Genomic DNA, 15,859 nt, shown 5'->3' with positions numbered 1-15,859 from the left:
TCTGTCTGATTTTAGCAGATCGGACCGGGTCGAATGTCAGCGGACATGTCACCGCTGACATCCGTCGCTCCATAGACTAACATGGAGCACCCATTCAGGTCCGACAAAACTGACAGGCGGACCTGAACGGTCCGACAGTGTGAAAGGGGCCTAAAGCATCCTGATGGCATTTAAATCTTAAAATATTTCTTAGCCTGGATTGTGTTTGAGTTGAAGTTCGGGGTTTGTAGTCTCTTTTTTGTTGTCATTAAAATATGTTTCTTTCTATGTTATTTTGGCAGAAATCTGCTGTAGTAAGCACGCTTGTTTTTGTTTAGTTGTTATTTATTTTTATGTAAATATGTTTTTATTAACCACTTGCTTACTGGGCACTTAAACAACCCTCATGCCCAGACCAATTTTCAGCTTTCAGCGCTGATGCACTTTGAATGACAATTGCGCGGTCATACAACACTGTACCCAAATGAAATTTTTATAATTTTTTTCCCACAAATAGAGCTTTCTTTTGGTGGTAATTTATCACAGCTGGGGTTTTTATTTTTTGCTAAACAAACAAAAAAAGATGGACATTTTTGAAAAAAAAAATCATGTTTAATAGATTGTTATAAAATTTTGCAAACAGGTAATTTTTCTCCTTCATTAATATGCGCTGATGAGGCGGCACTGGTGGGCACTGATAGGCTGCACTGATGGGCACTGATAGGCACAGTTAAGGCGGCACTGATAGGCACAGTTAAGGCAGCACTGATGGGGACAGATAAGGTGGTACTGATGGGCACAGATAAGGCGGCACTGATGGCCACTGATGGGCGCTGATGGGTGGCACGGATGGGTGGCACGGATGGGTGGCACGGATAGTTGGCACTGATGGGCACTGATAGGTACCACTGATGGGGGGCACTGATGGGCGGCACTGATGGGGGGCGCTGATGGGTGGCATTGATGGGCAGTGATGGGCGGCACTGATGGGCACTGGTAGGTGACACTGATGGGCACTGATAGGTGGCACTGATGTGCAGCACTGTTGTTGCACTGATGTGGGCGCTGATGGGTGGCACTGTTGGGTGGCACTGTGGGCACTGATGGGTGGCACTGTGGGCACTGATGGGTGGCACTGATTGATGGCACTCTGGGCACTGATGGGTGACGATGGTGGGCACTGGTAGGCAGCACTGCTGCCTATTGCTGTGTCACAGAAGATCGCCGTGATCGGGACTGATGTCCCGATCACGGCCGCCGGTGATCAGGTTTTTTTTTCCTCCTCACGCTGTCAGCGCGAGGAGGAAAAATAACCGATTACCGGCTCTGTTTACATCACATGATCAGCTGTCATTGGCTGACAGCTGATCATGTGGTAAGGGGTCGGGACCGACCCCTTACTCTGATCTGTGATCAGGCGAGTCTCATAGACTCGCTGATCACCGAGCGCGCCCTGCAGGGGGCGTGCAGGCCGCTCGTGCACGGGACGACGTCAATAGACGTAGTCCCGGCAATGTAGATCCGCGCTGTTACCGTCATTTGGCAATGGCCCGGATCTGAAGTGGTTAATAAGCTGTATGTTTGTATGACTTTTTTTTTAATAAACAAAATTTACACTAATGCTCTACCACAGTCACACACTATTAGCTCTGACATATTCCGCAGTGCTGTACAGAGATTACAGAGCCAATGACATTTATATAGCTCTGACATATTCCATATTGTTGTACAGAGATCACTGAGCCAGTTGCTGCACCAGAGGAGCTTACACCAGGGGCGGCCCTCCCCTATCCATGCCGCCGCCACCCCCTATCCATGCGTGCGGCCCCTTTCAGGATGCCAGGTGCATGTATTACAATGGCGGGGGTGTTTTTTTGAAGCACCGATTAGAGCCAGAGGCCCTAATACTCTTCAAAATATGGTGGACTCCGGGTGCAGAGCATTGCGCTCGGAGCCCACCCAGGTGTGTCAGAATAGCGAATATATATTCACTGTTCGACCACTGAATTGCCTCTCCACCAATCAGAAATCGCGGGTCTGAAACACGTTTCCCGATAAGGAGAAGTGTTCTGATTGGCCGCCGAGCAGGGAAAGGAGAAGCTGCTCGTGATGCCCCCGGAGGAGAGCTGCCGTGATTGCCCACCATGGATGAGGTAAGTGCACCGACCGACCCGACCAAAAAAATTACCACCAGCCACAACTGGCTTACACTCTAATGTCTCCTGACAGTCACTAATTATTATTATACATTTATATAGCTCTGAGATATTTTGCTTTGGTGTACAGAGAACTCTTAGCCAGTCACATCGGTCTCTGCATTACAGTTGTTCACTATTATTATGATCATTTTTAAGCCCTATAAATAGCAAACATCACAACACTACACAAAAATAAATAAAAATCCTTTGCTTTGAAAGGACAGTTTGTTTTGCAGCTATATGTAAAAAAAGATAAAACACAGATCTTGCCCCCTAAATTGTTCTTTCCCTATGCTGATGCCTTCCCATGGACTGTCAGTACAGAAGGGGAGCACAGCGCGGTACATCTGGTCTGAAGCTCACAGAAGGTTTTCGTGTCTTTGGCGGCAATCTGTGAAGAATCAGCCACTTTCTCCTGATTTGTATTGATGTCTCTTATTTCTTTTAGCCTAAATGTTCCCCTTTCTCACCCAGCCTTACTTCTTCATCAGAGGGAATTGATGGGTCAGAGCTGAATTATCTGTGTGATTACTCTGGATTATATCTATGGATAATATATCACACATTCCTGTATGGGGCTCAGAATGGATGAGGAGCTCAGTCCCGCCAGCTTGGATTTTGTGATATTTTCTGCGTATTTTCACCACACACACGTTCACGTCACATTTTTTACATTGGATGTTTTCTACATTCTATATGATGTGTTATAACCTCTTAAAGACTGTAATTTATTATGTAGAGGACGCATGCTTTAAAAATTTGTACCTCCCCGCACTGCAGGCAAAGATAGATTAACATTTAAAAACTTCACTTGAAAAATATCCAAAGTGCCACTCGATGCAATTCCCAACTTTCTTTTCTTCCTTGAGACTAGTGATGGGCTGAACAAACATACATAGGTTTATAAAATCAAGCATAGCCAATTTATTGGCTATTAAAGGATAAGGAATAAATGAATAAAAAAATCTATCTTGCTGGACTAGAATTCCACTTCCAAAGAAACATTTATAGTGCATGAAAAGTGATCTAGGAAGCCGCCACCGATAACACTGAGGCTTACCAGAATGAGCGGAGTCAATAAGGCATATGCCCCATGAGTCGTTCAGACTTTGCGGTGATCGTACACCAATGATTGGAAGATATCAGCCAATACAGACGTTGGAACACAAAGATGTATTGTAAGTACACTGTTCTCCAGGGGACCCAGGTCAGAAAGAAAGAGGCTCCAGAGGTATAAACCGTGGTATGGATTCACACATAAATGATCGAAGGAAATAAAAACTCACATAGCGTGAATCCGCTTAACAGGAAATTTCATGTAAAAATGAATGGTTACACTCACATTTGGGTAGAACAACAAGCGCTTTAAAAATCCAGAATGGTAACGCAATGAGGACAGTAGGCACAACCCAACGCGTTTCATCTACAAAGCTATCATCTGGGATATCGTCCCCAGGCGATCTCTTTGTAGATGAAATGCGTTGGGTCGTGCCTACTGTCCTCATTGCATTACCATTCTGGATTTTTAAAGCGCTTGTTGTTCTACCCAAATCTGAGTGTAACCATTCATTTTTACATTAAATTTCCTGTTAAGCGGATTCACGCTATGTGAATTTTTATTTCCTTTGATCATTTATGTGTGAATCCATACCACTGTTTTTACCTCTGGAGCCTCTTTCTTTCTGACCTGGGTCCCCTGGAGGACAGTGTACTTACAATACGTCTTTATGTTCCAAAGTCTATATTGGCTGATATCTTCCAATCATTGGTGTATGATCATCGCAAAGTCTGAACGACTCATGGGGCATATGCCTTATTGACTCCACTCATTCTGGTAAGCCTCAGTGTTATCGGTGGCGGCTTCCTATATCACTTTTCATGCACTATAAATGTTTGTTTGGAAGTGGAATTCTAGTCCAGCAAAATAGATTTATTTATTCATCTATCAACACTTTTTTCACAGATTGGACTTTAAGGCTCTGTTTCCACTAGTGCGACTTTTCATGCGACTTGGGACTGAAAAGTCGCATGACAAATTGTTTCCCATGATTTCCAATGAGTACCGTTCATATCTGTGCGACTTCAAGTCGCAGCGACTTCAAAGTAGTCCCTGCACTACTTTGGTCCCACTTTGATGCGACTTGAGGTCCATAGATACAGGCATTGCTTCAAGTCGCGGTAAAAAGTCGCGGTAAAATCGCGGTAAAAAATCGCGTCAAAATCGCGCGACTTTGGGGACGCAATAGTGGAAACCTAGCCTTAGAGTTTCATTGTATTGCTACTAATTTTTTCACATTCTGTTATTTATGTGTTAATTTTTGCACTTTATATCTGATGTATTTGCTATATATGTCAATTATTGCACTTTATATTTGATGGTTCACCCATAATGTTTATTTATATGGTGTTAATGTTTAAACGCTAAGCATCCCCATTTGCTTTTGTTTCTATTGTTCATTAGCGCTGCACCTTTATTCCTAATCCACATTACTTGCAATTGTCACTTGCGGTGCTGGCAGCTGTTTTGACAGCGCGGTATTCACCACACTTTTACTTTATTAAAGGATAAGTTCACCTTTTATGAAAAATAAATAAATGCACGTCTTTTTACAGGTAAAAAAATGTGCATTTATTATTTGTTTCATTGGAGTTTGTAAAGCATTGCATCAGCGATCAGCAGTACCTCTGATACATTCAGGTAGTTACTAAATTGCCGGAAGAATCAATGAGCTATGAGAATGCTCACCAGCATACCTCCCAACTGTCCCTGATTTCGAGGGACTGTCCCTCATTCAGAACAAGGTCCCTCTGTCCCTCATTTTGGTCTGATCTATATAATTGTATTTAAAAATGGACTACTTTTCTATCAAAAAGTGTTTCCCAGTGCTAAACCTTTTATCCAATTTCTAAATTGCTGCATTTCTAAATTTCAAAAGCCTTCTGTTTTCCAGAAGACATGATGATTAATTCATCAATTTCCAGCAAGAAGAAAATTAAATGATGAACAAGCAGCAACTATGAGCGATCCAGATCCAGGAGATGATTAGAAGATAGGGCCCTCGGTATTCTCCGCTGGGAGATCATCTTTATACAAATGTGGACTTTTGTAGTATTACGTGTATTAGAGTCCTGGTAATTTCGTATATCTGTCCAGGATGTATATACTGTTGTCATGTGTTCTAGCTGCTTGCCCTTGGTGTGAGTTGCTATCCATGACACCCCATAGGCTGGCTCCAGGGTTGAACAGGAAGTCGGCTGTGTACAGTAAAATGTTGTTGGACCCCCCAGGAGTGGAGCTTTATCTTAATTAGCTTAACTTCTGATGAGCTCCTGGAACTTCTTCCTATTTATCTTATGGGGGCAGTTGAGGTCCACCTTATGATGTGCCAAGGTGCACCCATGTGGGTTATTCCACTCACACAGGAGAATCTCTGCCCTCTGATTGGACATCTGGTTTGGCCCTATTGGAGTTATTACACCATAGGCCCTGTACAGTCTAGTCCAGTACACAGTGTGTAGTTGGGTGCTGGTAGGTTCAGAATGACGACCCTTCAAGCTGCAGGCTAATTCAGCAAGTGTTATGCTGCAGATGACTATGTTCCCCTGAGAGGTGTCAGACCTCCCGCAATGCCATCAGAGTGGTATTTGACTGTCACCTGTACAGAACAGTATTATTTATTTAATGCAGATAATTATAGAGCGCCAACAATTTACATATCACCTTTTATATATGTGTTATATACATTCACATCAGTCCCTGCCCTCAAGGAGCTTACAATCTAAGGTCCCTAATTCACATTCCTACATACACATACTAGGGCCAATTTTAGACAGGAGCAGTGTTGCCAACCTATCAGATTGAAATTTACTGACACAACACCCAAAATTTACTGGCACAGCCACATTTTTACTGGCATTTCCAAAAGTTTAAAAATTACTGTTTTAAATGCAAATTTAAGTATTTAGGCTACAAACAAGTACAATATGCAATTCCAAGGACAGGAGGGCAAGAAATTAGAATGGGTCAGGCGCACACATGAAGTTTTACTCTCAAAGTGACACTGACAGCGGTGTGCAGCAGCACATTGATGACACATCACTGACACAACACTTTCCCTCCTGAGTCACAGTGACAGTCTCTCTCCAAGCCTGGTGGTCCCTTCAGTCCACCCCAATCTAAACAGGCCTGCCTTGCTCCCGTCCCGCTGACACGAGGCTCTGGCTGCTCTGCTTGGCTCCCTTGCACTATGACATCACACGACATGCTCATGCACCGCCTCCGCCAGAGCCACCTGAACACACTGTAGCAGGCACTCGGATGGTCTCGGCTGGCTCTGGACCGAGCCGAGTGTCACAGTTATATTTTTTACTGGCAACTTTTTCCTTTTACTGGCAGGAGAAATTTGCCTCTTTTTTACTGGCTGTCATTAAATATACTGATGGTTGGCAACACTGGACAGGAGCCAATAGACCTACCAGCATGTCTTTGGAGTGTGGGAGGAAACTGGAGTACCCGGAGGAAACCCATGCTAGAACATGCAAACTCCAGGCAGGTAGTGTCATGTTTGACATTCAAACCGATGACCCTAGTGCTGCCAGGTAGAAGTGCTAACCACTTAGCCACTGTGCTGCCCTATTATAGGTCCTCTCATCTCTGAGGTGTACAGAGCAGTGTATGGACTATCATCGCTGAGAAGATGTACAGAGTAGTGTATGGACTATCATCTCTGAGAAGGTGTACAGACCAGTGTATGGACTACAATCTCTGAGAAGGTGTACAGACCAGTGTATGGACTAACATCTCTGAGAAGGTGTACAGATCAGTGTATGGACTATCATCTCTGAGAAGGTGTACAGAACTGTGTATCGACTATCATCTCTGAGAAGGTGTACAGATCAGTGTATGGACTATCATCTCTGAGAAGGTGTACAGAGCAGTGTATGGACTATCATCTCTGAGAAGGTGTACAGATCAGTGTATGGACTATCATCTCTGAGAAGGTGTACAGAACTGTGTATGGACTATCATCTCTGAGAAGGTGTACAGAACTGTGTAAGGACTATCATCTCTGAGAAGGTGTACAGAGCAGTGTATAGACTACCATCTCTGAGAAGGTGTACAGAGCAGTGTAGGGACTATCATCTCTGAGAAGGTGTACACAGCAGTGTAGGGACTATCATCTCTGAGAAGGTGTACAGAGCAGTGTATGGACTACAATCTCTGAGAAGGTGTACAGAGCAGTGTATGGACTATCATCTCTGAGAAGGTGTACAGATCAGTGTATGGACTATTATCTCTGAGAAGGTGTACAGAGCAGTGTAGGGACTATCATCTTTGAGAAGGTGTACAGAGCAGTGTAGGGACTATCATCTCTGAGAAGGTGTACAGAGCAGTGTATGGACTACAATCTATGAGAAGGTGTACAGAGCAGTGTATGGACTATCATCTCTGAGAAGGTGTACAGAGCAGTGTAGGGACTATCATCTCTGAGAAGGTGTACAGAGCAGTGTAGGGACTATCATCTCTGAGAAGGTGTACAGAGCAGTGTATGGACTACAATCTCTGAGAAGGTGTACAGAGCAGTGTAGGGACTATCATCTCTGAGAAGATGTACAGAGCAGTGTATGGACTATCATCTCCGAGAAGGTGTACAGAACTGTGTATGAACTATCATCTCTGAGAAGGTGTACAGAGCAGTGTGGGGACTATCATCTCTGAGAAGGTGTACAGATCAGCGTATGGACTATCATCTCTGAGAAGGTGTACATAACGGTGTATGAACTATCATCCCCAAATTCTAACTGAAATGGACGATGATGTGAGAGTGATCCTTCAAGAGCCAAAGACCTGACAGATGAAGGACAAATGGATACATCTCTGGGACCAGACTTCAGCCAGCACAGTGTCTGATATTCTCATTGAAGTGTGAGGGATGATGACAATTTTTATGTCACCAACATGTATTCTGGTCTTTAATCAGACAGGTTCTCTTTAGCTGTCCCTATAATGTACATTTACAGAAGTGAAGTTTGATAGTCTCACGCTTGGAACAAGCCAATAGTTTTCTGTCCAAGTTGTATCTACATCCATTCCACTGATGGAAACGTCATATGTTGCCTTTCATCGGTGTGGTGAACATGCAGCTCTGTATGTTATTTCTGCACGGATCTACAAGCGTCCAATAAGTGAGTCGTGTTTGGGAGTCATCAGACTGGAACTGTGTCCTACAAGAATCACATTCCCGCTTCTGACCGGCCTTCATTACATCATAAATGTAACTGCCAATTCACAGGTCATCATCAGAGCGACGGCCCAATTACTGTGCAGCCAAGCGAGACGCGGTTCTGGAACTGACAGTTTATGATTCTTTTCATCGCTGCTATTAGAATGACTATCAGCAGATCATCCGTGTAACCGCTATTCCAAATACTTCATTCATAGCTCTACCAATCAGATTCTTCTAAAAGGAAGTGTAATGACACCAAACTAGTCAAGATTCCTTTTTTTTTTCCTCTATAGTTATGTAATAAAGTTATCTCTTCCGAGGAACAACACTACAAATATACACTGATCAGTCGTATAACATTATGACCAAAGACAGGTAAAGTGAATAACATTGATTATCTCGTGACAATGGCATCTAAAAGCAAGTGGGATATATTGGGCAGCAAGTGAACATGTTGTCCCTGAAGTTGAAGTGTAGAAGCAGAAAAAATGGGAAGGCGTAAGGATTTGAACGACTTTGACAAGGGACAAATTGTATTGGCTAGACGACTGGGTCAGAGTATCTCCAAAACTGCAGCTCTTGTGAGATGTTCCTGGCCCGCAGTGGTCAAGATCAACCAAAAGTGGACCAAGGAAAAAAAAAAAAGGTGAACCAACAACAGGGACATGGGAGGCCAAGGCTCATTAATGCACATGGGGATTAGAACTTGACCATGGAGCAATGGAAGAAGGTGGCCTGCTCTGATGAGTTCAAGAATGGAACACGACAATGCAGTGCCAGGAGAAGGCTAGAGCCCAGGATGAACATGCCAAATTGTGCCCCCCCCCCCCCACCAAGATGTATGAGCATTATGTGCCAGCAAAAATCCCCTCCCCGCAAAATTTAGCACTGATCTGCATGCTTACCCCCTAAGCATAAATTCCCCCTCATCCCAGTACAAATCCACCCTCCTGCTGAAATCCCAGCTCAAATCCTCTCATTCCTTAATTCCTTATATGCTCCCAGCACAATCCCCCCCCAAAAAAAATTTCCACTTCCTAGCACAAATCCTCTACCCCTCAACTTTCCCCTCAGAGCGCAAATCCACCCCCCCCCCCACTCCAACCCCCTTCCTGCACAAACGCCCCTCCCTAGTTCTCCATCCTAGCATAAATCCCCCCCCCCCTCAAATCTTCCCTCCTAGCACAAATAATGCCCCCCCCCCCCCCAAACATCCCTATTAGCACAAATCCCCCTCTCCATAAAAATGGCCCCTCCTAGCACAAATCCCCCCCCCCACTTCCCCTACCATATTTCTAGCACAAACTCCCAAATCCCACCTTCTAGCATAAATCCTCTTCACCCCCCCCTCTCCCCACAAATCAGCACTAATACCACACCTCCCCAAATATCCCCTCCTAGATCAATTCCTACCTCCTGCCGCCCCCTCAAATTCCCCCTCTTAACACAAATCCCCTCCCCTCAATCACCTTATTGTGCCCCCGTACCTCACATGATACCACAGTGCCCAGGGCAGCCGCCGCTCCTTCCCACCCTTGTCCCAGCCCTGCCACAATTAGTTTGAGGTGTTGACTGGGCCTTCAAATTCTCCAGTTCTCAATCCAACTGACCATCTGTGGGATGTGCCCAGAAAAAACAAGTCCAGTCCATGGAGGCCCAATCTTGCAGCTTATGGTACAGGATCTGCTACTAACAGCTTGGTGCCAGATATCACAGCCTATCTTCAGAGGTCTAGAGGAATCCATGGCTCGACGGGTTATGGTGGGTGATCATACTGGTATGGCTGATCGGAGTAAATCCATTACGGCCCACTCTGCAAGTGCGAGTGGATACTCTGAACTGCTGGTTGGATCACTTTGGCCATAGCGGCCGCCATTTTCTTGCTTCGGCGCATTCACGATTGGCGGGTAAAAAACAAATCTGCTGAGCATTAGATTTCAATGTGATTCTCAACTATGTTGTTGATTAGAAAACAGACACCAAACTCAAAAACAATTTATTACATCATCTCCGCTGCTGGATATCAAACTGACCGCAACAGATTTCATCATACAGTTCTGGGAAATAAACAGAAAAAATTAAAACCTCAAAAATAAGGAGAGAATAAAATTACTAACAGGTGAAAAGGATAGAAACTGAAAAAAAAAGCAAAAAGAAAATTGTGTCCTTTTTAGAACAAGACACCTCCTGAAATCTCATGTGAAATCCTGACAACAGCAATCATTATAACAGTGGGGGGCTGGCTGATGATTAGTACTTTCATTATTCGTTCACACTCGTGCACTTTGTCATGTGATTTGACAGTTCAAAATTGCATGACGAGTCGCACCCTATTGTCATGGAACCGTTTAAATCGCTGCGACTCAAGTTGCAGTGACTAAAAAACGTTCCTGCACTACTTTTTAGGATTTCATCACGACTTGCATAGGCTTCTGTTAAATAAAGTCGTAAACCGCAATGAAATTGAAGGTGCAAATTGCACTGCTCTGCAGCTTTGAAATCGCTCTGAAGTAGCACAATTTCAAAGCCGCACTGTGTGAACCAGGGCTTAGGGTGGTTCTGAAGGCAGAAGGTTTTTTTTTATCTTAATGCATTGTATGCATTAAGATAAAAAAACCTTCTCTGTGCAGCATCCCCCTAATACCTACCTGAGCCCCATCTCGATCCAGTGATGATGCTGTTGGACTCTCCCTCCTCATTGGCTGAGACATACAGTGGGTGCCATTGGCTCCCGCTGCTGTCAATCAAAGTCAGTGAGCTAATGAGGAGAGAGAGGGGGCGGGGCCAAACCACAGCTCCGTGTCTAAATGGACACAGGGAGCTGCAACTCGGCTCGGGTGCCCCCATAGCAAGCTGCTTGCTGGAGGGCACTCAACAGGAGGGAGGGGCCAGGAGAGCCGAAGAGGGACCTGAGAAGAGGAGGATCTGGGCTGCTCTGTGAAAAACCAACTGTGTGAAAAACCAACTGCACAGAGCAGGTAAGTATAATATGTTTGTTATTTTGAAATAAAAAAAAAAGGACAATCACTTTAAGGTCTGCTTTATTGTGTATTTATAGGCTAAAAAACCCCATATATATTTATAAATATATATGCCCTAAATCTACATTATGATTGGCTGTCACAGTGGTCACATGATTGGAAGCCAGTGGAACGGATTATTACTAGAAATTACTACTATGCTGGGAGTGTGCAGTGAGTGCGCTTTCAGCACAGGAACCTTGGCCCCATATGGGCACATACTGCATGTACAGTGTGTGGGCATTAAAGCCCATCCTTATTACTGTCACACATATACATTACCTGAGTGGCAAAAGGTTAACCACTTCCCACCCGGCCTATAACAGGATGACGGCCAGGCGGTGGTTCTGTTATCCTGACTGGGCATCATATGACGTCCAGCAGGATAACATGCCGGCGCGCGCCCGTGGGGGGCGTGCAACGCGGCGATCGGTGGTGCTGTGTGTCACTCTGACACACTGCATCTCAAATCGTGGTAAGGAGTCTCTGACGAAAGCTCCTTACCACGTGATCAGCTGTGACCAATCACAGCTGATCATAGTGTGAACCAGGAAGTGACGGTAAACAGTCTGAGCCCCATCAGTAACGCCTATCAGTGCCCTTGAATATGACAATCAGTGCCCCATCAGTAATGCCTGTCAGTGCCCTTCAGATGCCAATCAGTAATGCCTGTCAGTAGCTCCTCATCAGTGCTGCCTATCCAGTGCCATCTATCAGTACCCATCAGTGCCACCTATCAGTGCCCGTCAGTGCCGCCTATCAGTGCTCATCAGTGCACATTAGTGCTGCCTTTCAGTGCCGCATATCAGTGTAGCCTATCGGTGCCCATCAGTGCTGCATATCAGTGCCACCTATAAGTGCTCATCAGTGCACATTAGTGCTGCCTTTCAGTGCCGCATATCAGTGTAGCCTATCGGTGCCCATCAGTGCTGCATATCAGTGCCGCCTATCAGTGCCCATCAATTCTATATATCAGTGCCCATCAGTGCCGCCTCATCAGTGCCCCTTAGTGCAGCCTCATCAGTGGCCGTCAGTGAAGGAGAAAACAAAATTTTACAACAAAGAAAAACTTTTTTTTTTTTCAAAAATTTCTGTCTTTTTTAGTTTGTTAGGCAAAAAAAAACAAAAACGCAGAGGTGATCAAATACCAGCAAAAGAAAGCTCTATCTGTGGGAAGAAAATGGTAAAAAAAGTAGTTTGGGTACAGTGATGGATGACTGCGCAATTGTCATTCAAAGCCCGACAGCGCTGAAAGCTGAAAATTGTCCTGGACAGGAAGGCGGGAAAGTGGCCAGTATTGAAGTAGTTAAAAAATGCTGCTGCTCCGAAATCCCAAGCAGTGTTGTTGACCTTGCCCAGTACTCCCCTGCTGGACTACAGAACATGCCCCCCTCTCCATAACCCCGCCCACTCTTCTCATCTCTATAAGCCTTCCCCCTTTTCTTTTCTCCATAACCCCTCTCCATCTTCATGACATAAGGGGAGATGTTCTGTAGTCCACAGAGGAGAAATGGGTAGAACAGACACCATAGCTAGGGATTGTAGTGCAGCAGAGGCAGCGTTGTCAGCTCACTACAGCACAGAAAGATGGCAGCTCTCTGGATTTCTGGCAGAGCAACAGATATCTTTACTTAAAGTGTTTTTAATGGGATAAATCTTGGGAAATGTTTATGTGTTGCAGAGAATTGACATACTGTAAGATGAGGGCTGTAGAACCAGGGGGCGCTGTCATTTTTTGCAGCGGACAGCAGTCAGCTCTTGCCATGGCGGAGTCGCTGCCCTGGGCACAGACCTGGCGGGCAGAGCTAGGAGTTCCGCCATAGAAATGTTCTTATGTAGAATGATACGGGGGAAGGCGGAGGCCGTATTTGGTAATGTTCTCTAACCTGGTCTGCTGCCCGAATTCCTCACTAGAATGTTCACGATGGAGACGCAGACCAATTATATGGTGGAGCCCGCTCTGTAAGATGTCACCCCGCACAGCTAACAAGCGAGGAAATTGGATAGACAGAAACAAATCAAGGGAAAAAATGTGCAGCAAATCGGGAAGAAGGACGGTAATTGGAACCTGGGCGACCAGCGCATTGTTTTCTGCTGATATCAACACAGGACTTGGCATCAACAAACCGTTACATGAAATGAATTCCGCAACGCCATTACTACATCCAGAGCGACACAACGAAAGAACTCAGTGTGATAAACCATTCATCAAAGTTCATCAAAAGAGCTGTCTGTAATGCCCCACAACTGCCAATCAGAGACCTGTACTGAAACACTAATAAAGCAGAGAGATCTCTATAGGAAATCCCAGCTACACCCCACTGTGTCCACCATTATTACATCAATACATGGTGTCACCCTCCCTCAGTGCAATGCAGAATAAACAAATATTTGTGGAATCCGCTTTTGAACCCCTCAATATGGCATTGTGGGAGGGGCAGAGACACATGAAATCCCACCCACCATTGTGGGAGGGGCAGAGACACAAAACACTGCAGGGAAATCTCACCATTGTGGGAGGGGCAGAGACACAAAACACTGCAGGGAAATCTCACCATTGTGGGAGGGGCAGAGACACAAACTACTGCAGGGAAATCTCACCACTGTGGGAGGGGCAGAGACACAAAACACTGCAGGGAATCTCATCGTTGTGGGAGGGGCAGAGACACAAACTACTGCAGGGAAATCTCACCATTGTGGGAGGGGCAGAGACACAAACTACTGCAGGGAGATCTCACCATTGTGGGAGGGGCAGAGACATAAACTACTGTGTGGAAATCTCATCATTGTGGGAGGAGCAGAGATGCAAACTAATGGGAAGGCTGGCCGCAGGTTAGCCTGAATTTGTAGGAGGAGTCGGGCTTTACTTAAACCCGCCCTCCTCCTTTCCCTTGTCAGCCTTCCTGCTCGTATCCCACCCACCCGGTCCCCTTTATTCTCATCTTTTTATTTCATTTCATTTCATATTTGAGTATGCCCCCTTTAGGCGTACTGACCACGTGACTTTTGGTACACTCAAGGTCACTTCTCATGTTCTCCTTTATCATGTATCACTCGATCTTTCATAAAGACTCCAAGTACAAATGAGGGAAATTTTACTATTGTGGGAGGGGCAAAGACACAAACTACTGCAGGAAAATCTCCCTATTGTGGGAGGGGCAGAGACACAAACTACTGCAGGAAAATCTCCCTATTGTGGGAGGGGCAGAGACACAAACTACTGCAGGGAAATCTCCCTATTGTGGGAGGGGCAGAGACACAAACTACTGCAGGGAAATCTCCCTATTGTGGGAGGGGCAGAGACACAAACTACTGCAGGGAAATCTCCCTATTGTGGGAGGGGCAGAGACACAAACTACTGCGAGGAAATCTCACCATTGTGGGAGAGGCGGAGGTAAACTAAACTGAAATATCATCTGGCCTTTAATGGCAGTAAGACCACACAAGAGCTGTTCTCTTCTGTATTATTATTTACGGACAATCATAGCATGTAAATTCCTGACATTTCTGCATCATGTCAGTGTGGAGGTGGATGGCGAGCAGAGATAATATTCTCCTGAGTCTCCCGACATTGTTCTGATTTGGGGGATTTATCATGATCTTGTACATGTATTTGTATTTCCCCGACAGGTTTCACTGAAATAATAATCGTGTTCTGCACCTTCCCATCATCAGACCTCATTCTTAGTATCCAGCTCAGTAAATAGCCGTTTACAATCCTCCGGCAGGTTCTACACTCCAAATTTCCTTGCGCAATTCCCAGAATCAATTTCTGTGGAGTTTTCCGACACTTTAAATGATCCGTGATAGCCGTCAGCTATTCCATTCTCTGACCGGCCCCATCCAGAGACATGTGGGTGTTCTGCAGAAACATGAAACACGTGTACACGGTGGATGAGCTCATCCCTCCGCGGTGACACCATGGACTGTCACCGGCCGACACTTCACCATCACTTCTAGTTTTTCTTTTTAAACTGTGAGCTGAACAAGCGCCTGCACTGACATTTACAAATCAGCAGCCAGCTGAAGGTGCGAGTGCTAATTCGTTTTTTTTTAATTTTTTAGCACAATTTTCTGCAGAGAAAACACCAATTATCTATACATCACAGGATAGTCTACATACCCAAACCCACTTTTTGTTTTTTCACGTGGAAGAAAAAATAACGGTCTGCAATCTGTTGGGTGTGGAGCAGAGAATGAAATCATTCTTTAGGAGGAATAAGCAAAATTAGATGTTTTTTTTTAGCAAAAATCTGGACATTTTGGCAAACTACTGGCCAGATGACAACGCAGAGATTTCAGGCCCCTTTCACACCTCAGCGCTTTGTAGCTTGAAGCTCCAAAATGCTGGAGGAGAAAAAATCATTTATGGAGTTTGTTCACATCTCCAATACAAGTCAAGCCAAACACCTTATGCTGCGTACACACGAGCGGA

This window comes from Aquarana catesbeiana, linkage group LG10, assembly GCF_042186555.1.
Source record: "Aquarana catesbeiana isolate 2022-GZ linkage group LG10, ASM4218655v1, whole genome shotgun sequence".
Taxonomy (NCBI): Eukaryota; Metazoa; Chordata; class Amphibia; order Anura; family Ranidae; genus Aquarana; species Aquarana catesbeiana.
Note: the sequence above shows the minus strand (reverse complement) of the source record.